The sequence below is a fragment of the Eriocheir sinensis genome, chromosome 45, assembly GCF_024679095.1.
Source record: "Eriocheir sinensis breed Jianghai 21 chromosome 45, ASM2467909v1, whole genome shotgun sequence".
Lineage (NCBI taxonomy): Eukaryota > Metazoa > Arthropoda > Malacostraca > Decapoda > Varunidae > Eriocheir > Eriocheir sinensis.
In genome coordinates this window covers 9,160,030-9,182,529 of record NC_066553.1, presented here as the reverse complement: position 1 = coordinate 9,182,529, position 22,500 = coordinate 9,160,030, and positions in this window count along the sequence as shown.

Sequence of the window (22,500 nt, the reverse complement as noted above, 5' to 3'; positions counted from 1 at the left end):
CAATAACTATTACAAACATTTTTATTTTTTTGTTCCTGTTTTTTGTTGCATTTTCAAGGTCATCCACCATTCACCTTTTTAACACCTGTCTTCCTTCTCCCACAGGTGAGTGTCGGGGCAGCAGTGACACCTGTGCATACGTGAGTACATACACCTTCCCCCTCCCCTACACACACACACACACATACACACACACACACACACGCACGCACACTCACTTATCTCCCTTCCAGTTCTCCTCTATTTTCTTTTTCCCTTTCTCCGTTCTCCTTTTTCTCTTTCTCCCCTTCCCATTCTCCTCCCTTTTCTTATTTTTCTCCCTTTTCCTCCCTTTTCTCTTTCTTCCCTTCCCATTCTCCTCCCTTTTCTTATTTTTTTCCTTCCCATTGGGCTCCCTTTTCTTTCTCTCCTTCCCAGTCTCCCTTTTCTTATTTTTCTCCTCCCTTTTCCTCCCTTTTCTCTTTCTTCCCTTCCCTTTTTCCTCCCTTTTGTTAATTTTTCTCCTCCCTTTTGTCCTCCCTTTTCTCTTTCTTCCCTTCCCATTCTCCCTTTTCTTATTTTTCTCCTTCCCATTGTACTCCCTTTTCCTTTATCCCACTTACCATCAGCTTCCCATCTTCTTTATCTCCCCTTTCCCTTTCCCTCCCCTCTTCACCACCCATTAACCACATGTCTTGACCATCATCTATCCCCTTTCCCTATTAGTTCCTGTTTCTTTATCATAATCTCTCTTCTTAATCCCATCACTCAATTTTCCCCTCGCCTTTGCCTCCTACAGACATCCCTTCACCCCTTTCTGTGGTTTAATATCTTTCATTTCATCACTTTCCTCCTTCATCTTCGCCTCCTACCCCCTCCTACCCCCATTACCTTCTTCTCCTGCCCCATTATCTTCCCTTTACATTCCTCCTCTTTTCCTTTACTGAGTCATTTATTCCTACCCATTCCCTCTTTCTTTCCCACTCTTTATTCCTCTTCACCACGTCATACCCAAATCCCCTCCTTCCTGCCCCCCTCTCACACCTGGCCGCAACGAACAGGTAACTCAACAACATCGATTAACGGACCTGGAAACAATACTTTTTGGGGGGTCCCGCGTCTGGTGATGAACGCTAATTTTGGGAATATACTTTTTTTTTTTTGTATTTCTCTTGTCCCTTTCTTTATCCCCTCCTCTTTCTCTTATGTCCCTTTCCATGATAACTTCCCCTCCTCCCTTCGTCTCTCGGTGTCTTTTCTCTCTATTCCTCCTTTATTCCCTCCTGTTCTCTTTCCCTCCAGACATACGCATATACCCAATTGCCCATTATCTCTCACTTTCTTCCTCCTTCCTTTTCCTTTTCCTCCTATTCCTCCTGTCCTTTTACCTTCTCTCTCTTTCTTTCCTTCTGCTCATTCTTCTCCCCCTTCCTTTCTCCCTTCTCCCCTTTCCTTCTCTCTATTCCTCCCGTCTTCTTATCATTTCTGTTTCTTTATTTCCTTCATCCTTGTGTTCTTCCTCCCTTCTACAGTTCCTTACACTCTACCCTCTTCCTTCTATCTTCACTCTCCCTTCCTTCCTCTCTTCACCACTCCCTACCCTCTTCCTTTTAACTTCAATCACCTTCCCTCCCTCACTTCACGACCCCCTTCCCTCCTCCCCTCAGCTCTCCCTCCCCTTCCCTCCCTCAAGCACTCCCTTCCACTACTCCCCACACTAAGAGAAGAGAGTGTGAGAGAGAGGAAAAAACACAGCAGGTGGAGTGAACAAAATGACGCTCCAGTGTTTGCCGGGACATAATTCGCCGTAATATAGGAGAGCTAATCTAATTTTACGCCGCTAATAACGCGCTAATTTTCACGCGATGCTGCTGAGAGAGAGAGAGAGAGAGAGAGAGAGAGAATGATGTGCTGTTGTGAGGTGTGTTAGCGATGATGATGAGACCAAATTAAAAAAAAAAGTGAAAATCTATTAGTATGTGATGACCTGAAGTGATTTAGTGTGTGTGTGTGTGAGAGAGAGAGAGAGAGAGAGAGAGAGAGGCTGGGGAGGCGGGGAGAGAAAAGTGATTGTGGGGGTTGGTTGCGAAGAGGGGGGCAGGGAACAGGGGAGGGGGGGGAGGGGAGAAGGGAAGAAATAAATAGGTGGATGACAGATGGCTGCGAGATAAGCAAGATTCTGTTTCATGGCCTTGCGTTTTAGTACTCTCTCTCTCTCTCTCTCTCTCTCTCTCTCTCTCTCTCTCTCTCTCTCTCTCTCTCTCTCTCTCTCTCTCTCTCTCTCTCTCTCTCGTATTCGCGTAAATCACTTCTTTCTCATATTTTTTCTTTCGCTCTTCATCAACTTTTGTTTATTTGTTTTTTCTCGTCATTATCTTCCTATTTTCTTCTTTCTTCTTCCCTTTCGTAAGTATTTTCATTTCATTGTTGTCATCTCTACCTCCGTCATCTCTCCTCTTCTTTTCTCGTATCCTCTTTTTCTTCTCTTCTTTTCTCTTCTCTCTTCCTCCTCCTCCCCATCGCACTCCTTTCCTGCCCTATCTACTTTTCTCGTCTCCTTCGTAATTCGGTAAGTACGTTCGTCGGTACGTCTTTAACCTACGTACCGAAGTGCTTTCATCTGCTCTGCACCCACAAAGTGACTGTCGAGCAGATTAAGGTCGATATTATGAGACACTTTTAGAACTCACATCAGCTATTTCTACAGGTCAAAGAGGGGGTCAGTCGGGTTCTAATGATTGTTTCTTTAGGTTCAAGGCACAGAGGAAAAGTCAAACTACCGCCAGGGAAATAAAACTACTCCTGGAAATGCCCCAAACTCCTACGAAAGCCTTGTCAAATGTGTGTTTCTTTAGGTTCATGGTACAGAGGAAAGGTCAAACTACCACCAGGGAAATAAAACTACTCCTGGAAATGCCCCAAACTCCTACGAAAGCCTTGTCAAATGTGTGTTTCTTTAGGTTCATGGTACAGAGGAAAGGTCAAACTACCACCAGGGAAATAAAACTACTCCTGGAAATGCCCCAAACTCCTACGAAAGCCTTGTCAAATGTGTGTTTCTTTAGGTTCATGGTACAGAGGAAAGGTCAAACTACCACCAGGGAAATAAAACTACTGGAAATGCCCCAAACTCCTACGAAAGCCTTGTCAAATGTGTGTTTCTTTAGGTTCATGGTACAGAGGAAAGGTCAAACTACCACCAGGGAAATAAAACTACTCCTGGAAATGCCCCAAACTCCTACGAAAGCCTTGTCAAATTATGTGTTCTTGAGCGACGAAATGATTACAGCCCTAAATCACTGGAGCTGGCAACTTCATAATGCGCCAATAGACTTTCTGCTGCCTGTTTTTCCATGTTTTCTTCTGAGAGCGACCCTGTTCCTGTCTCTACCTCCTCCTCCTCCTCCTCCTCCTCCTCCTCCTCCTCTTCAAACCTACTCGGGCCGGACACAGTGAGTTGCCCGCCGGATTTGGCCTCTCAAGTAGGTGGAGGAGGAGGAGGAAGAGGAGAAGGCGACCCCTGACCCCTGACCCCTCCTCCCGTCCTCCCTTCCACCCTCCCTTCCTCCTCCCGTCCTTCACGACTGTAACACATTCTGAAGAGCGGGAAGATGTGTGCCGCTAATTCTCTCCTCCTCCTCCTCCTCCTCCTCCTCCTCCTCCTCCTCCTCCTCCTCCTCCTCTATCTACATCCTCTTCTTCCTATACCTCCTGCCATCCTCCTTCTCTCCTTCTGTCCTCTTCTTTCTCTTGCCTCCTCTCATCCCTTCCTTCCTTCCTTCCTTCCTTCCTTCCTTCCATCTTCTCTTCCTGTCATCCTCCTCTCCCTCTCTCTTCCTTCTCTTCTTCCTGTCATCCTCCTCTCCCTCCCTCTTCCTTCTCTTCTCCCTGTCATCTTCCTCTCCCACATTGCTTCGTTTCTCTCTCTTCCCTTCCTCTTCTCTCCCTCTCCTCCTCCTCCTCCTTTCCCTCCGTCCTCCTCGTCTTCCTTCTCCTGCTTTCATCCTCTTCTCCCTTATCTATTCTCTGGTGCTCTTCTTCCCCTTCCGTCCACTTCCCCTCCTCTCCGTTTTTATCTCCTCCTTCTTTTCCTCCTCCTCCTCGTCTTCCTCCACCTTACATCTTCCTCTCCCTCATCTTTTTCTCTGCCGTCCGCTTTCTTTCCCTTTCGTTTTTCTCTCCTCCTCCTCCTCCCCCTCCTCCTCTCTCCTCCTCGTCTTCCTCCTCCTTACATCCTCCTCTCCCTCATCTTTTTCTCTTACGATGTTTTTTTTCTCTCCCGACCGCTTTCTTTCCCTTTCGTTTTTCTCTCCTTTCCTCCTCCTCCTCCTCCTCTTCTTCTTCTTCTTCTTCTTCTTCTTCTTCTTCTTCTTCTTCTTCTTCTTCCTGGCTCGTCTCCAGCGGCGTCGTGGCGATGATCGATAACACGAACCGGAATTAACTCCTAAAGGACCCATTTGTCCCGCCGCCACGCCGCCACGTGTCCCGCCCCCACGCCCCCCACGCCCCCACAGGACACTAAGAGTCGTATTAGAGGACATTTCGCCGCCCAAGAACACATATCTGACAAGGCTTTCGTAGGAGTTGCAGGCATTTCCAGGGGTAGTTTTGTGACCCTGGTGGTAGTGTGACCCTTCTCCTGTACCGTGAACCTAAAGAAACACTCATTAGAACTTGATTGACCCCCTCTCTGACCTTTAGAAATAGATGATGTGAGAAGTGAAAGTATCTTATAATACCGACCTACAAGTCACGCCACGCCTCCCACGCCCTCCCACGACACTGCACGTCACCCTCCTCCCACGCCCCCTCCCCGGCACTCCCACTTCCCTCACCTCCCCCGCTCCCTCACTCATCTTTCACACCACCAACACGCCCTTCAGTATTAAGGTCACCCTCCCACGCCCTTCCCACGCCCTCCACCTCTTCGGTATCTCTCCACGCCCACCTCCAGGCCCTTCCACTCCCCCTACACCCCTTCATACGGAGTTCATACCCTCTACGCTAATGTCACTCTCCCACCACGCCCTCAAACGACACTGCACGCCACCCTCCTACGCCCCCTCCCAAGCTCGTCTATTCCCCCCCCACGCCCCCCTCCAGACGCCTCCTCTCCCCCTACGCCCCGCCATACAGAGTTCACACCCTCTACGCTAATGTCACTCTCCCACCACGCCCTCAAACGACATTTAACGTCACCTCCCACGCCCCATCCTAGGCACTTTCACGCCCCTACGCCCCCCATATGGTCTCCTAGCCACCACTACGACGCTCCCCACGCCCTCTCACGACACACACAGCACGCCACGCCCCCCATTCTCGCTCATACCAATACACATCACCCTCCCACGCCTCCTCCCGGGCCTTTCTACTCTCCCCACACACCCCACGCCCCCCCACAAGGTCTTCACCCCCTCCACGCCACCACTGCTACCTTCCTCAACCCCCCTCAAGTGCCACAATCACCTTTGAACCCCTCGCCGCACCATTCCCACTCCCCTCACGCCTGAAACACCGTCCCGGCCCCGTCACGCCCCATCGCCATCCTATTATGCCTCTGTCACGCCCTCCTCACAACCCCACACTCATGCACCCTCCCGCATGTCACCCCTGCCAAGCCGCTCCTACCCGCCCCTCGTATAATCAACACCGCATTCATTCCCTATCTGTATGTATCTGTATCTCCTCCTGCCTACGACTTGAACACTGTTAAGATGGGGATATCAAGACACCTCTCCAAATGGTTCTGGGTGGGTATTCTCAGATGCGTCCGCCTCTAACCTCAACTACTATTCAAAGGCCGAAAAAGAGATGCATCGGGCTCTCATGCGTTTTATTTTTCACGTTCATTGTACAAAAGCTACCGCCAGGGTCATAAAACTGCCCGTGAAAATGCCCAGAAGTCCTACGAAGTCCTTGTCAGATATATGTGCTAGGCCGCCGAAATGTTTAACCCGGTATCAGCGACGGACCAAATTTGTGGCTTTACCGTGTACCAGCGACAGGCCAAGTTTTTGCCATGATATAAACCCCCCAAAATAGATGATGCATAAACTGATCAGAAATGCTTTGATACATATTATGAAGTGGTTTGCGTGAGTGATGATTTTTTTTTCTCGCTTAGAGGGGCCTTTAAGAAACATGATCCCCGCAGCTACCGGGTCAAGAATATACCCCCTGACCCGCTCTTCTGGAATTCCCTCACTTTACTCTTTTTGCAGGAGCAGCGCCTAGTGGGCTCTTATATTTCCCCTCTCTCTTTTTAGCTCTTGTTCTTTTCTATAAATAAAACACTTCATCGACTTACACACACACACCCTTCACGCGCCACTCACGCCTCCCGACGCTTCCCAGGAGGAGGAGGAGGAGGAGGGGGTAAGGGTGACGAGACATCTTGAGGAAGGTTAAGTTGACGGTTTAGTGGCGGTGGTGGTGGTGGTGACGGACAGCACTTGAGATGAAAGAGGCTTGACTTCTGTTGCTAAGCTCTCTTCGACCCCCCCCCCTCCCCCCTCCTCCTCCATCCCTCCTTCCTCCCCCTTACCCACCCCATTTCCATCCTACATGTCTTTCCTTCTTAATCATCTCCCTCTTCCTTCCCTTCTCCCCTCCCTATACCTCCCTTCCTCCCTCTTCCTAACCATCTTTCCTCCCTTCTTCTACCCTTCCTACCTCCTCCTCCTCCTCATCTCTCCTCCCTCCTTCCATCCCTTCCTCTTCCTCTTCCCATCTTCCCTCCCTACCTCTCTTCCTTCCGCTCCCTTTGTTTTCTTCGTTTTCCATTAGTCATATTTATCTCCTTTTTTTCTTTTTTATTCATTTCTCTTATTCTCCTCTTTTGCCTTTCTTTTAATCTATATTTTTTACTTTTTTTTCCTAGTTTATTCTTTATCAATCTTTGCATCTTCCTCCTCCTTCCTGTTCTCTTCCTCCTTCATTTATTTATTACTTCTTTCCACTTTCTTTCTTTTAAATGTTTTCTCTTTTTTATTTTTTTCCTTATTTTCCTTTTTCTCTTGTTGGCTATTTCCTCTTCCTTTGTTTTCTCCTTCCGTCTTTTTATTTATTTTTTTCGTTCTTTTTATCCTTCTCTGTCCCCTATCTCCCCTATCCTCAATCATTTCATCTCTTCTTATTTATTAACAATGCCCTTATTCTTTCCTTTCTCTCCTCTTCCTTTCTCTCCTCTTCTCGTCTCATTCCTCTTTTTATTCTCAAGTTTTCACTCTCCTTCTTCTATTCTTTTCGTGTCCATTTTTTTTTTGTTTTGTTTTTTTGTTGCCTCCATCCCCTCCTTCCCTTCCTGACGTCTATCTTCCTCCTCCTCTTCCTCTTTCTTCTTCTTTTTCTTTTTTCTTCTTTTCTTTTTCTTCTTTTTCTTTTTCTTCTTTTTCCGTTTCTTCTTCTTCTGCTTCTTCTTTTCTTCTTCCTCCGTTTAGTCCTCTTCCTCTTCTTCTGCTTCTTCTTTTCTTCTTCTTCCTCCGTCTAGGCCTCTTCCTCTTCCTCGTCTTCTTCCTCTTCCTTCTCCTCCTCCTCCTCCTCCTCTTCCTCTTCCTATCTTCATCACTTCTTTCCTCCTGATGTGGTGTCTGCTTCACTGCCTCCTCCCTCTTCCTCCTTCTTCTTCCTCATTTCCTTCCACCCTTCCTTCCATCCTTCCTTCTCCCTCTCCTTTCTTCCACCACTTAACTATCTTCCTCCTCCTCCTTCTTCCTTCCCTCCCTCCTGACCCTTCCCAACGTCCATTGCTTCTTGTTGTTGTCTTTCTTTTTCCTTTTGTTGTTATTATTTGCCATTCCCTCTCTCCCTGTCTATCTATCTATCTGTCTATCTATCTATCTATCTATCTATCTATCTACCTATCTATCTATCTACATTTCTCCGTTTTGCCTCCTACGACTCCTTATCCCCTTCCGTGTTTCCTCCTCCTCCTCCTCCTCCTCCTCCTCCTCCTCCTCCTCCTCCTCCTCCTCTTCTCTTTCCCTCCCTCCTGCTATATCTTTCCCTCCGTGACAGTCCTTCCTCTTCTCCCTCCCACCGCCCTTTTTTTTTTTCCTTTTTTCCTCTTCCTCGTTCCTACTCCTAATGAATCCTTCTTCCTCCAAAGTGGTCGCGTCTCTCTTCCTCTTCCTCTGTCTCCTCCTCCTCCTCCCCTACAGACGTTATCTCCTCCTTCTCCATCATTTCCATCTGTTTCTTTTCTCCCCGTCGTAAAGACCTTCTGCCCCTTCTGTCTTATCTCCTCCTCCTCCTCCCCTTCCTTCTTCGTTTTTCTCTCCCCCCGTTACTGCTTCACCTCCTCCTCCTCCTCCTCCTCCTGCTATTGGTCCCCTGACAGACGAAATGGGTGTACTAACTTACTAAGCCAGAACGGTTGACACATGGCCTGAACAGAACTCCGAGAATGTGCCCGAAAACACGAAGTCAGTCCTGGCTGTTCCTCGTAGATGGATCATGCCTCGGGAAACCGGCACAGCATTCGAACAAGATGTGCTGAAATAATTATATGCTTGAACCCGACACCCGTAGGTCAGGATTGCCCGTTCTTCTATCCCGGAGCCTGTTAAAAAAAAAACTTAAGCAGCAAATATTTTCGCTACTCAGGCAACAAACTCAGGCAATATCTATACTCGGTCAGTACGAGTGAACAACAAACTCTCCTTTCTTCACTCTTTTCATCTCCTTTGCTTCCTCCTTCTCCTCCTCCTCCTCCACTTCCTCCTCGTGGGAACTGGTGAACGTAACACCGATTCAGAGGGAAAGTAACGACACATGCAACAAGCGCGGGAAGCCTCTGCAGGTTATACACGAGGAATCGGATATTTGGATCATTATCACCAGCAACACGAAGCTTCTATTATAGCCTGTATGAAAGCTGATACTACGCTCGGGTGCATCGCTAGGAATTTTCGTCAGATTTTTTAAGCTTCATATTAGACCCCGGATAGACAGCTTCAGCAGCGCTACCACTCGTAAATAGTGGAGATCGGTGGAGGCTTTCACACTCAACCACGAGACACTCAGCCCCTCCCAAAATTGACCTCTCTTTTTGGACACTCCTTTGACCTCTATTCAGGAGCAGTAAGTAGCGGGCTTTTTTTTTGTTTTTCTTTACGCCTTTGAATTGTCTCCTTAGCTGTAAAAAAACCCACTCCTTATAGGTTAGAACGACATGACTGCGGGGTAATTCGATACAGGCTTTCAACTACGAACAAATTTGTTAACATCAATCACCCCAAGTTCATATATTTACCTCAAACTAAGTCCATATCTATAAATTATGGTTACTGAGTTAAGTGAGTCGATGCAATACAGAGAGACATTAGCTGGAGTGTTCCCTCGCCAAGTCTTGCACCGCTGAAATAAACCACCGCCGTGCCTAACGAGTAGATTAAGGTCGGTATTATAAGACAAGTTCGCTTCTCAACATCAGCTATTTCCAAAGGTCAAAGAGGGGGTCAGTCGGGTTCTAATGGGTGTTTCTCGAGGTTCACGGTACAGAGGAAGGGTCACACTACCACCAGGGTCATAAAACTACCCCTGGAAATGCCCACAACTCCTATGAAAGCCTTGTCAAATATGTGTTCTTGGGCGGCGAAATGTCTTGTAATACGACGCTAAATCACTACAGCAAGCAGCCTCGTTACAAGCTGACACTCCTATCTACTTTTCTATGTTTCCATGCTTCTGCTCCACTGCCCTCTCCACACCCCTCCCTTCCTCCTCCTCCTCCTCCTCCTCCTTCTTCCTTCTCATTTCCTTCCACCCTTCTTTCCTTTCTTCCTTCTCCCTCTTCTTTCTTGCACCACTTAACTGTCACCTCTATCTCCTCCTCCTCCTCCTCCTCCTCCTCCTCCTCCTCCTCCTTCTCCTCCTCCTTCTTCCTTCTCATTTCCTTCCACCCTTCCTTCCTTTCTTCCTTCTCCCTCTCCTTTCTTGCACCACTTAACTTCGCCTCTATCTCCTCCTCTCCCTTGCTTTTTCAAGTCCATACGCTTGTACTATTTGTCTTTCTGAACCTGTATTTGTGTTCCATTCCTAATGTCTTTATGAATTTGAACACTATTACCACTTGCATCGTTACCATTGCTGCGCCCCATCGAACGCCCGTGGCCAGCGTCCGGAGATAAGGGGCGCCAGGTGTGAGGCAGGTGGGGAGGCGTGGGCGGGAATACATTACCGGCGGGAGGAGGAGGAGGAGGAGGAAGTCAAGGAGGGTGGCTGAAGTTATGTGAGAGGCGGGGGTATAGAATAATTGGGTAGTGGGTTGAAGTATAGGGAAAGTAGGAGGAGGAGGTGGAAGAGGAGGAGGACGAAGAGGAAGAAGAAGGGGGAAAAGAAGAGGGAGGCGAGTGTTGTATGAAAAATGGATACAAAAGAACGAGATATGTAGAAGGAGGAATTTAAGGGGAGAATAAGAGGACGAAAGGGAGGCATAGAAAAAAAAGTTAAAAAAAAAGTAGATATGAGAAGGGAGTTTGGGTGTAGAGGAGGAGTGGATGAAGAAGGTAAGAAAAAGGAGAAAAAGAAGAAGAATGATGATGATGAGGAGTAAGAGGAGAGTGTGTGATGGAGTATAAACAGACACATAACGAAGGTGGAAGAGTGGAATTACCTTATATTGCTCTTTCTCTCCCTCCCTTCCATCTACTCCACCTTTATCTACGTTTCCACAAGCCGGTATCTCGTTCTCTCTCGCTCCTTTCCTTCCACCTACTCCACCTTTTTAATCTTCACAGTCTCCACCCTAACTATACTTGTCTTCCACTCTTCCACCTACTCCACCTCTCTACTGTATATAGTCTCCACAATCCCTAGCTCTTCTTCCGTCTCTGTTCCACCTCCCTCCCAGTCCACCTCTCTCCCACTCCACCTCTCTCTTAGTTTCCCACCTCTTCTTCCCTCTCTCTTTCACCTCCCTCCCACTCCACCTCTCTCCCACTCCACCTCTCTCCCACTCCACCTCTCTCTTAGTCTTCCACCTCTTCTTCCCTCTCTCTTTCACCTCCCTCCCACTCCACCTTCCTACTTTCCACAACCTCCGCCTCTCCCTCTCAAACCTTCCACTCCATCTCTCTCCTCCATCTCCTTAGACTCCACATAGCTTATCTCTCCTTCCCTCTCTGCCTCCCTCTCCCCCTCTCTCTCTGTATACCTTCTCCTCTCCCCTTTCCTCTCCACAAGACCCAATTCCACTTTATCCCACTCCACTTCTTCCCATTATTTTATCTCCCCAGCATCCACTTCACATCCACACTTCACTTCCCCGCCTCCTCCACTTCCACTTAACCCTTCCCCTCCCTTTATTCACAATGCCTCCTCCCCCTCCGTGACTTCCTCTTTCTTCCTCTTCCTCTTTCCTAGTATTCAATCCTCCTTCCCCTCCGTGACCTCCATCCTCCTCTTCCTCTTCCCATTACTCTCCCTTCCCCTCTTCCTCTTCCCATCATTTTCCACTCTTCCCTTCCCTCTTCTCTTTCTCCTCTAAAGACCAACTACTGTGATGTAACTTCTCCCCTCCTCAGTTTCTTCTTTTCCCTCCTTTTTCTCCTCCTCCTTCTCCTCCTCTTCCTCCTCCTCCTCCTCCTCCTTCTCCTCCTCCTTCTCCTCCTCCTCCTTCTCCTCCTCCTCCTCCTCCTTCTTCCGACATAACCCTTCTCCTCCTTCCGACATCCACTTCCCCCATTTTTTTCTTTTTTTTCTTCCTCCTCTTCCCCCCTCCCTTATTTCTCCCCGTATCTCTTTCTCCCTTCCCTTCATATCCACTTTCCCATATTCTCCATTCGCTTCCTCCTCCTTCCTATTTCTCCTCCCGTTACTCCCTCCTTCCTTCTGCTCTCTCCATACTCCTCTATAACTCCCCTCCACTCATCTCTCCCCCACCTTCGTCCCCACCTCCCCTCTCTCCCATATATCCTTCTCCTTCACTCCCGCATGACCTTCCTACTCCCCTCCATTCCCCTCCCCTCACATAACTTCTCTCCACTCATCTCTCCCCCTTCTCCGTTCCCCCCCCCCGGCAGTGACCACCTCGCCGACATCTGGCACTGTAATGGGCAGCTGCGGCGCACTTTACAAGGCCACGGTGCCACCCTCAATGTGTTTGTGTGTGTGTGTGTGTGTGTGTGGGTGTGGGTGTGGGTGTGCGTGTGTGGGTGTGGGTGTGGGTGGGTGGGTGAGAGAGGAGGGTGGAGAGAGAGAGAGAGAGAGAGAGAGAGAGAGAGAGAGAGAGAGAGAGAGAGAGAGAGAGAGAGAGAGAGAGAGAGAGAGAATGTTGGTTTCTATCTATATTCATTCAGTGATTTTCTTCTTTTAATTTTCTTTTTTTAATTCAACACTTTTTTTTCCTTCCATTTCTTCGTATTCATATTTAGTTTTATTTCCTTCTAATTGTCATTTTTTTTCTTTTTCTTCTTCTTCCTCTTTTCCTACAAACATTTTTTTCCGGTAACTTTCCATCTTTCCTCCGCTCTCTTATTCTCCCCTCTCCCCTCACCACCCCTCCCTCCCATACCCCTCCTCTTCCCTCCCAACCCCTCCCCTCCACTCCTCTCTCCTCTCCCTTAACTCCTCCCCCCTCCCCTTCCATCCCCTCCTCATCCCCTCCCCTCCCCTTCCCTCTTCTCCCCTGCTCGTAAAACTCCCTGGCAAAGACAACACTATATACATCCTCCCTCGATTGTCCTCGCTCCCTTTATTTTGCCTCTTATATGGGAGGAGGAGGAGGAGGAGGAGGGAAGAGTGCGTCCATAAAAGCTAAACGGCCTGGGACCCAATAAAAGTGTGGCGGCGAAGTTAATGTGTTTGTGGAGCGTCTTGTGGAGGTTGTAAGCAAGGAGGAGGAGGAGGAGGAGGAGGGGGAGGGGGAGGAGGAGGAGGAGGAGAGTAAGTGCTTCCGAGCTTGTGGGAGTGTTATGGTTAAAGTTAATGATGTTTTGTGTGTGCGTGTCTGTCTGTGTGTGTGTGTGTGTGTCTGTCTGACTGTCTGTGTGTATGTGTGTGTGTGTGTGTGTGTGTGTGTGTCTGTCTGTCTGTCTCGCTGTCTGACTGTCTGTGTGTGTGTGTGTGTGTGTGTGTGTGTGTGTGTGTGTGTGTGTTTGACTATTTGATATGAGAACAGCAATACTACTACTACTACTACTACTACTACTACTACTACTACTACTACTACTAATAATAATAATAATAATAATAATAACAGCAACAACAGTAACAATAACAACATCAATAATAAAGACAAAGTTCGTGGGGAAAAAGTTTACCTCCACCCAAACGCCCACCTCCTCCTCCTCCTCCTCCTTCTCAAGTCCTCTTTCTCTGCCTTTCCCCTCCCTCTCTCCACTGTTTCTTCCTTCCTTTCATCACTTCTTTTCTCTTCTCCGTATCTCCTCTTTTTCTCTCCTTCCTCTTCTCCCCTTCCTTCCCCTTTTTTCTTCTTTGTCCTCACTCTTTCATCATCCTTCCCTTATCCTTTCTCTTTCACCTTTAACTTTCTATCAATCTTTTTCTCCCCTTCCTCTTTTTCCCTTCCTTCCCCTTTTTTCTTCTTTCTCCTCACTTTTTCATCATCCTTCCCTTATCCTTTCTCTTTCACCTTTATTTTTCTATCAATTTGTATCTTTCTATTTATCTATCTTCCTTGCTTCACTTCAGATTCCCTTATTCCTATGATTTCATTATTGTGGTCTATTATCTTCATCTTCTTTCACCTCTTTATCTTTTCTACGGCCCTTATCGTCCTCCTCCTCCTCCTCCTCCTTATTCCCTCCTCCTCACACTCTTCGTTCCTGCCTCTCATAACTCCCTCATCTTCCTTTCCTTTCCACCTTTTCCCTCTTTATTCATTTTCCTCCTTCCCTCATATTCTCATCTTCTCTCATCCTCCACTTCCCACGCTTTTTTGCTCCCCTCATCCCCTTATCCTCCTCATTCCTCCTCCTCCTCCTCCTCCTCCTCTTAGTAAATATGTTTCTTCCATCTGAGAGAGGAGGAGGAGGAGAAGGAGGAGGAGGAAAGAGTGTTTTGCTGCTAATAAGGAAGTGAGTTGCTGGAGGAATGTAAGTGTAGGAGGAGGAGGAGAAGGAGGAGGAGGAGGAGGAGGAGAAGGAAACATGGAAACATGAAAACGCAGGCAACAGAAAGCCTATTGGCTCATTACGAGGTTGCCCGCTTTGGTGATTTAATCTGCTCGACAGCCTGGGGCCTGGGGAGTAGATGAAAGCAACTCGACATTGAGGAGCAGATGAAAGCGCCTCGATATTGAGGAGCAGATGAAAGCAACTCAATATTCAGTTTACTCCCGACGCAGCGAAGTGACGGTCGATTCTATATTTGAAGGAGTTGATAGTATTCGCATTTACTACTTCTGCAGGAAGATTGTTCCAGTGACGGATGACTCGGTTTGAAAAGAAACTCCTTCCGATGTCTGTGTTACATCGACTAGACTGAATGGGTAAACCGTTATTTCTAGTTCTTAGGTTGGTTTGCAATTCAAAGAAATTGGAGTAATCGACGTTATTGAATTTTTTTAGATACTTGAAGACTTGAATCATATCTCCTCGTAGGCGTCTTTTCTCCAAAGTGAAGAGATTGAGTCGCTTGAGTCGTTCCTCGTACGGTTGAGCCCTTAAGGTTGGTATCATTTTCGTGGCGCGTCGTTGAATCCTTTCCAGTAAATCAATGTCCTTTCTGTAATTAGGAGACCAGAACTGTACTGCATACTCGAGGTGCGGTCTTACCATGGAATTATACAAGGATAGCATCACGTCTGGCGTTTTACACTCGAAGTTCCTCGCTATAAACTTGAGCATAGTGTTGGCTTTGTTATATGCTTTTTTACAGTGATTCGCGTGTTTCAGGTCACTGCTGATAGTGACTCCAAGATCCTTTTCCTCCTGCATCGCTTGCAGAGGTCTCCCATTCATGATGTATGTGTGGTTACTATTTCTGGACCCAATGTGCATGACTTTGCATTTGTCAACATTAAAAGACATTTGCCATTTTTCCGACCATTCGATAATGTGATTGAGGTCTTTCTGAATGATTTCGGAGTCGGTCTTTGTGAGGGCTTTTCCCCCCACCTTAGTGTCATCAGCAAATTTCGATATTGTGGATTTCAGTCCTGATTCGAGGTCGTTGATATATATGATGAAGAGAATGGGTCCCAGCACTGACCCTTGAGGCACTCCACTAGTGACTGGAAGCCAATCGGAAGGCTGTCCGTTGAGTAGTACTCGTTGTTTTCTGTCGGTGAGCCAATCTCTTATCCACGCGATCAGATTGGCTCCAATGCCGAGTGCAGTTTCTTAAGGAGTCGCTCGTGCGGTACCTTGTCGAAGGCTTTCTGAAAGTCCAGGTATATAACATCACTGGGGATGTGGGCATCCCAGTTCTTATATATACCTTGGAAGAAGTCTAATAAATTCGTTAGGCAGGAGCGCTTGTTTCTGAAGCCATGCTGGGTGTCGGAGATTACATTATTGTCTTCTAGAAACTTAACAAGTTTGTCTCTAATAATCTTTTCGAGTATTTTTCCTGCCACTGATGTCAAACTTATGGGCCTGTAGTTTAATGCAACGCTTTTGTCTCCTTTTTTGAAAATTGGTGTTACGTTCGCCATCTTCCAGTCTTCCGGGACCTTTTCAATTGAACAGACTGGTTGAATATGTTAGTGAGTGGCTGAAGTATTTGTTGTTTGCTCTTTTAATAACCGGGGACAAACCGTAAGGTGCTGTTGACTTGTTCGTGTCGAGTTTATCCAAATACTCTTTCACTTCTTGGTCGCATATTGAGTCATTTTTCAGGTGAGTGATTCCCCTCGTCGGGTAAGGGTTCTCTGGCATGGTTTCGATGTTCTCGACTGTGAATACGGATGCGAAGTTACTGTTGAGGATTCTGACCATCTGTTTACTGTCCTGAGTTGCAGCTCCAGTCTCGTCTGTCAGGGGACCAATATTGGATTTTACTTTCTTTTCGATCTGATGTATGTGAAGAATTTTTTGAGTTTGTCGATGTCACGCGCTATTTGTTTTTCGTAGTTGCGCTTACTACTCCGAATAAGGGTGCGACAAGCTCTTAGGCTGGTGTGGTACTGTGTACGGGCTTCGGCCGTGTCATTCTCTTTCATTAGGTCATAATTCCTTTTTTTTAAGTTTACCGCCCTTTTTATTTCTCTGGTCATCCACGGTGGATCTACGGCACCATTTACTCGACTGGGTTTCGTAGGCACTGTAGCCTTTTCTACTCCCGAAAGCTTATCTTTGAAGTTGTTCCACACGTTGTCGATTGTATTGTCGGTTAGGTGAAGTTGGTCCCAGGTCGCAGAGGGAAGCAGCTCACGGGCTAGGTTGAAATTTGCTTTTTTGTAGTCTGGTATCACTGACGGATTGTCTACGAGTTTGTGACTTATGTTGACATTGAAACGGATTAAGTGGTGATCGCAACCGTTAATTTTTTCACCAACTTCACAGTCGCGAATGAGGTCGGGGTCGCTTACTAATACCAGATCCAGCAGATTGTTTTCTCTTGTTGGTTGAGTTACAACTTGAGTGAGGAACGAATCCTCCACCATTTCTATAAGCCTGTTACCCTCTTGATCTCCAGTCAATTGTCCCCAGTCAATGTTAGGGCAATTAAAGTCCCCAATTATTATTGCTTGTTTACTTTGTGTTAAAGAGTGAAGCTCTTCGTACAGGGCAGTGTCATCGGCTGCTTGTTGTTTTGGAGGCCTGTATACGGTCGCAAGTGTTAGTTTCTTATTATTCGCAGTTATTTCCACATAGACGGAGTCGTAATTCTCTGCATCCTGTTTGTCTATTTTTATGGCAGGGAGCGTACTTTTTACGTAGCAAATTACTCCTCCTCCTTTCTTGTGCATTCGATTTTTTTGGAAGCTTTCGTACCCGGGAAATGACAGTTCAGATACTAGATGTGCAGAGTTGGCCCAAGTCTCTGTGATGGCTACCACATCTGGTTTCTCAGTTGCAATATACGCCCTAATTTCGTTCTTTTTGGGTAATAGACTGCGTGCATTTGTGTACAAAATGGAAATGTGACTACTGGTTTGGCCGCGTCGTGTTGAATGAGTTCGCTTGTCGGAGGCGTCGTTGGTTACACAGTTTCTTGCAAGCCGCAAGAAGAGGAGGAGGAGGAGGAAGAGGAGGAGGAGGAATGGTGTTTTTTATAGTGGTGAGGAAGAAAAATAAGAAAAAAAAATGGAAAGAAGTAAAACATACGATATAACACAGAGAGAGAGAGAGAGAGAGAGAGAGAGAGAGAGAGAGAGAGAGAGAGAGAGAGAGAGAGAGAGAGAGAGAGAGAGAGAGAGAGACGGGGAGGTGTAAATCACGGAACGACGGACGAGAAAAATATATTGTAGGTAAAAGTTTAAAACGGGAGGATCGATGAATGCAGTAAAGGAGGAGGAGGAGAAGAAGAAGAAGAAGAAGAAGAAGAAGAAGACAGAAGAAAAATCAAACCTGTCTATTCTTATTCAACCTTCTCCCTTCCTCCCTTCTTCCTCCCTTTCCTTTTCCTCCTCAAAAATCAATCCCATCTATTCTTATTCAACCTTCTCCCTTCCTCCCTTCTTCCTCCCTTTCCTTTTCCTCCTCAAAAATCAATCCTATCTATTCTCATTCAACTTTCTCCCTTCCTATCTTCTCCCTCCCTGTGATGATAGTGAGGTTGATTTAAGAGGAAAATAATTATACGAATTTGAAGAAGTAGAAGAAATAAAGAGGAAAAAGAAAGACTATTCCTCCCTCTTCATCACTCCCTCCTTCCTCCTCTTCTTCTTTTTCCTCTTCCTCCTCCTCCTCCTCCTCCTCCTCCTCCTCTTTTTAAGGTCACCAAGACAAATTCTGGTCAAGGCGTGTAAGGCATCATCTCCTTCCTCCTCTTCCTTCCTTCTCTCCCTTCCTTTTCTTCCTCTCTCTCCTCTATCTTCGTTTTTTTTACTCTATTCTTTGTTTCCTTCCCTTCCTCTTTCCTTTATCTTCTCTTTCTCATTCCCTTCGTTCCTTTTCTCCTTTCGTTTCTCCCTTCCTTCGCTCCTCTCTTCTGTCTCACTTCCTTTTCTTTTGTTTCTCTCCTTCTTAGTCTCTTCTGCCCTTTTCGTTTCTTCTCTCTTCCATCAACTCTGGGTCTTTAATAGAAGACCCACCCTTCAGGAACTTAACGACTCAAGGCTGGAGGCTGCAGAACGCTTAGCCTCAGACCTTACTATTATTTCCGATTGGGGCAAGAAGAACCTGGTGTCCTTCAACGCCTCAAAAACACAGTTTCTCCACCTATCCACTCGACACAATCTTCCAAACAACTATCCCCTATTCTTTGACAACACCCAGCTATCACCTTCCTCAACACTAAACATCCTCGGTCTATCCTTAACTCAAAATCTCAACTGGAAACTTCATATCTCATCTCTTACTAAATCAGCTTCCTCGAGGCTGGGCGTTCTGTACCGTCTCCGCCAGTTCTTCTCCCCTGCACAGTTGCTGTCCATATACAGGGGCCTTGTCCGCCCTCGTATGGAGTATGCATCTCATGTGTGGGGGCTCCCTCACACAGCTCTTCTGGACAGAGTGGGCAAAGGCTCTTCGTCTCATCAGCTCTCCTCCTCATACTGATAGTCTTCTACCTCTTAAATTCCGCCGCAATGTTGCCTCTCTTTCTATCTTCTATCGATATTTCCACGCTGACTGCTCTTCTGAACTTGCTAACTGCATGCCTCCCCCTCCCGCGGCCCCGCTGCACTCGACTTCTACTCATGCTCATCCCTATACTGTCCAAACCCTATGCAAGAGTTAACCAGCATCTTCACTCTTTCATCCCTCACGCTGGTAAACTCTGGAACAATCTTCCTTCATCTGTATTTCCTCCTGCCTACGACTTGAACTCTTTCAAGAGGAGGGTATCAGACACCTCTCCTCCCGAAACTGACTTATCTTTCGGCCACCTCTTTGGATTCTTTTAGGAGCAGCGAGTAGCGGGCTTTTTTTTATTAATGTTTACTTTTTGTGCCCTTGAGCTGTCTCCTTTGCTGTAAAAAAAAAAAAATATCTCATCTCCCTTCTCTCTCTCTCTCTCTCTCTCTCTCTCTCTCTCTCTCTCTCTCTCTCTCTCTCTCTCTCATCCTTTGTTTCCTTCCCTTCATCTTCCTTTTCCCTTCCTTCTTCACGTTCCTTCCTTCCCCTTTCTTTCATTCTATCAATTCCTCTCCCTTTTCTTCTCCCTTTCTTCCTTTCTCTATCTTATCTCCATTCCTCGTCCTATGTTTTCTTCCTTTCCTCTCCTATTCCTTCTCCTTCTTCACGTTCCTTCCTTCCCATTTCTTTCCTTCAATTCCTCTCCATTCTCTTTTCCTTTTCTTCCCTCCTCTTTCCCTTCTCTTCCTTATTCATTGTTTCCTTCCTTCCCTTTTTCCTATCTTCAGCTTATCCTTTCTCTTCCCCTTAATCAGTTCCTCTACTTTCCCTATCTTCTCGCTTGCCCTTCCTTCTCCTCCGACGCCTCTTCCCTCATTTAATTAAATTCTCCTTACAGTCCTCTCCCTCCTCTCCCTCCATCCCTCCTTTCCTCCCTCCCTTCAAGACACCACTCACCCGTTCTGCCGTCACCCATTACCCTGTTAATCCATCACTCGTAATAGATATCATGATGAGGGAGAGAAGGGGGAGAAGTTAGAAGAGAAAAGAGAAGGAGAGAAGGAAAAAACAAGAACAAGAAAACGAAGAATAGGAAGAAGAGGAAATAACGATGAAGAAGCAAATGAACACACGAAGGAAGGAAGAAAGAGGGAGGGATGAAAAATGAATGGATGAAGAAAGAAAGAGTAAGAGCAGGGAGAAGAGAAAGGAGGAGAAGAAGAGAAGAGGAAAACGAATAAAGATAGTGAAGCATATATCACGAAGGAAGGAAGAGATGAATAATGAATGAATGAAGAAAGAGAGGAAGAAAGAAAGGAGAGGAGGAGCAGGGAGAAGAGAAAAGAAAGGAAAACAAACAAGAACAAAAGAACAAAGAGCAGGAACTAGAAGAAACAGAGATAGAGAAGTAAATAAAGGGAGGATGGAAGGAAAAAAAAAGGAAGGAAGGGAAAAAGAAGATGGGAAGGAAGGAGGAAAGAAGATAGGATGGAAGGAAGAAAAGAAAAAGAAAAAAAATGAGAGAATGAAAAAGAAAGAAAGGAAGGAAGAAAGAAAAAGAAAGGAGGAAGGAAGGAAGGAAGAAAGGAAGGAACAACGGAAGGAGTGGAAAAAGAAGATGGGAAGGAAGGAAGAAAGAAGATAGGATGGAAGGAATGAAAGAAAAAGAAAGAAAATGAGAGAATGTAAAAGAAAGGAAGGAAGAAAAAAGAAAGAAAGGAAGGAAGGTGTGAAGGAAGGAACAACGAAAGAAAGGAAAAAAGAAGAAGGAAAGAAGATGTAATGGAAGGAAGGACAGAAAAAGAAAGAAAATGAGAGAATGAAAAATAAATAAAGCAAAAAAAGAAAAGAAAGAAAATGAGAGAATGAAAAAGAAAGGAAGAAAGAAAAAGAAAGAAAGGACGGAAGGAAGGAAGAAGGCGATAAGGAAGCTGTGTACGAAGGAAGACGGCCAATAAAGACGTCTTGTAGTAGTGAAAGAAGAAGGAGAAGAAGGAGGAGGAGGAGGAGGAGGAGGAGGAGGAGGAGAGTAACATCCATCAAATCAGTGTGCCCGCATCCTCCTCCTCCTCCTCCTCCTCTTCCTCCTCCAACTCCAGGCAGGAAATTGAGCCCCATAAATAAGGCGGAAGAAATGGGTGTGTTTGTGATGGGGGGAGGGCGGGAGGGGGTCTTGCAGTGTGTGTGTGTGCGGGGGGGTGGGGGGGGAGCGTGACTGAGGAAGAGAAAGGAAGAGGAAGGAGGAGTGGAGGAGGAGGGGAGAGGAGGAAGAAGGCATTGTTCACATGTCCTCCTCTTCATTGCTCCTTCCCTCTCCTTGTCTCCCTTCCTCTCCCCTCCCTTCCTCAACCATCCTTTTCCCTCTTTTCTCCTCCACTCCACTCACCCTCCCTCTTCCTCCTAATCCCACTCTACTCCATTGCACTTCTCTTCCATTCCCTCCCCTTCCTTCCCTTCACTTCATTTCCATTTCCCTTCCTTTCCCTTTCCTTCCCTTCCCTTCTCTTCCCTTACATACCCTTCCCTTCCCTTCCCTTACATACCCTTCCCTTCCCTTCCTTTCCCTTCCCAACTCTTCCTTCCCTTCCCTTCCCTTCCCTTCCCAACCCTTCCTTCCCTTCACTTCACTTCACTTCCCTTTCCTTCCCTTCCCTTCCCTTCCCTTCCCTTCCCTTCCCTTCCCTTCCTCTCCCTTCCTTCCTCTCTCATCCCTTTCCTTCCCATCCCTTCCTTTCCCTTACATACCCTTCTCTTCCCTTCCCTCCACTCCTTCACACAGCCCTTACGGTGAGTTATAGAAGGGGTTGAGTAGGTGATAAAGAGGGGAGAGGGGGAAGAAAAGGGGTGGGGGGAGGTGGTTAAATAGAAGAAGAAAAGGAGGTCGTCTGAAATGGGTTTGAAGTACAGGGTGAGTGTGGAAGAGGCTGTGACTAGGAAGAAAGTGAGAGAAGAGAGAAAGAGACACAGGAGAAGAACGAATCGTGTAAGAAGAGACTGAAGGAAAAGGAAGGTAAAAAAGGGAGAGGAGGGGATACTTATGAAAAGGTAAAAGGAGAGAAAAGGGAAAGTGAGAGTCGTGTAGGAAGAGACTGAAGGAAAGGGAAGGTAAAAAAAGGGAAAGTAGGTGTTATTAAAAGGTAAAAGGAGAGAAAAGGGAAAGTGAAAGTCCTGTAGGAAAAGATTGAAGGAAAAAGGGTTTGTCATATTCTTCTTTTAACTTTCTACTCCTATCAATTTTCCCTTCGTTCTTACCTACCCCTAGACTTACCTGGATTTACCTTGCCCCGCCCTACCTCGCTCCGCCCCGCCCCGCCCCACCCCGCCCCGCCCCACCACGCCCCAGCTCTCTCACACACAGCAGTAAAGTATTCCACCTGGGTTTATGTTCCCCAAGAAGAAGGAGAAGGAGGAGGGAGGAAGAAAGTGAGGCAGGAGGGAATGAGAAGGAGGAAGAAAGGAGGGAAGGAGAGAGAGAGCAGAGTGAGGTATAAAGGAAGGAAGAAATGATAGAACTAAAGAATATTGAAAAAGAAAGATAGAAAGGAAGAAAGAAGGATGATAAGTGAAGGACGAAATAAATAAAGGAGAAACTATTAGGTGAAAGAAAGAATTAATGAAAGAAGGAAGGAAGATTAATATAGACGAAGTAAGAAGAGAATGAATGCATGTAGGAAGGAAGGAAAGAAGGAAGCGAAGTTGGAATTGAAGAAGAGAAAAGAAAATAATGAAGGAAAAGAAGTTAAAGAATGGGAAGGAAAGGAATAGAAGGAACGAAGAAGGGGACAAAGAAGAAGGGAGGAAAAGGAGAAAGAAAAGGAGGATGAGGATAAGAAGGAAGGAGGAATTTTCAGAAAGTAAGTTAGAAAAGTGAACG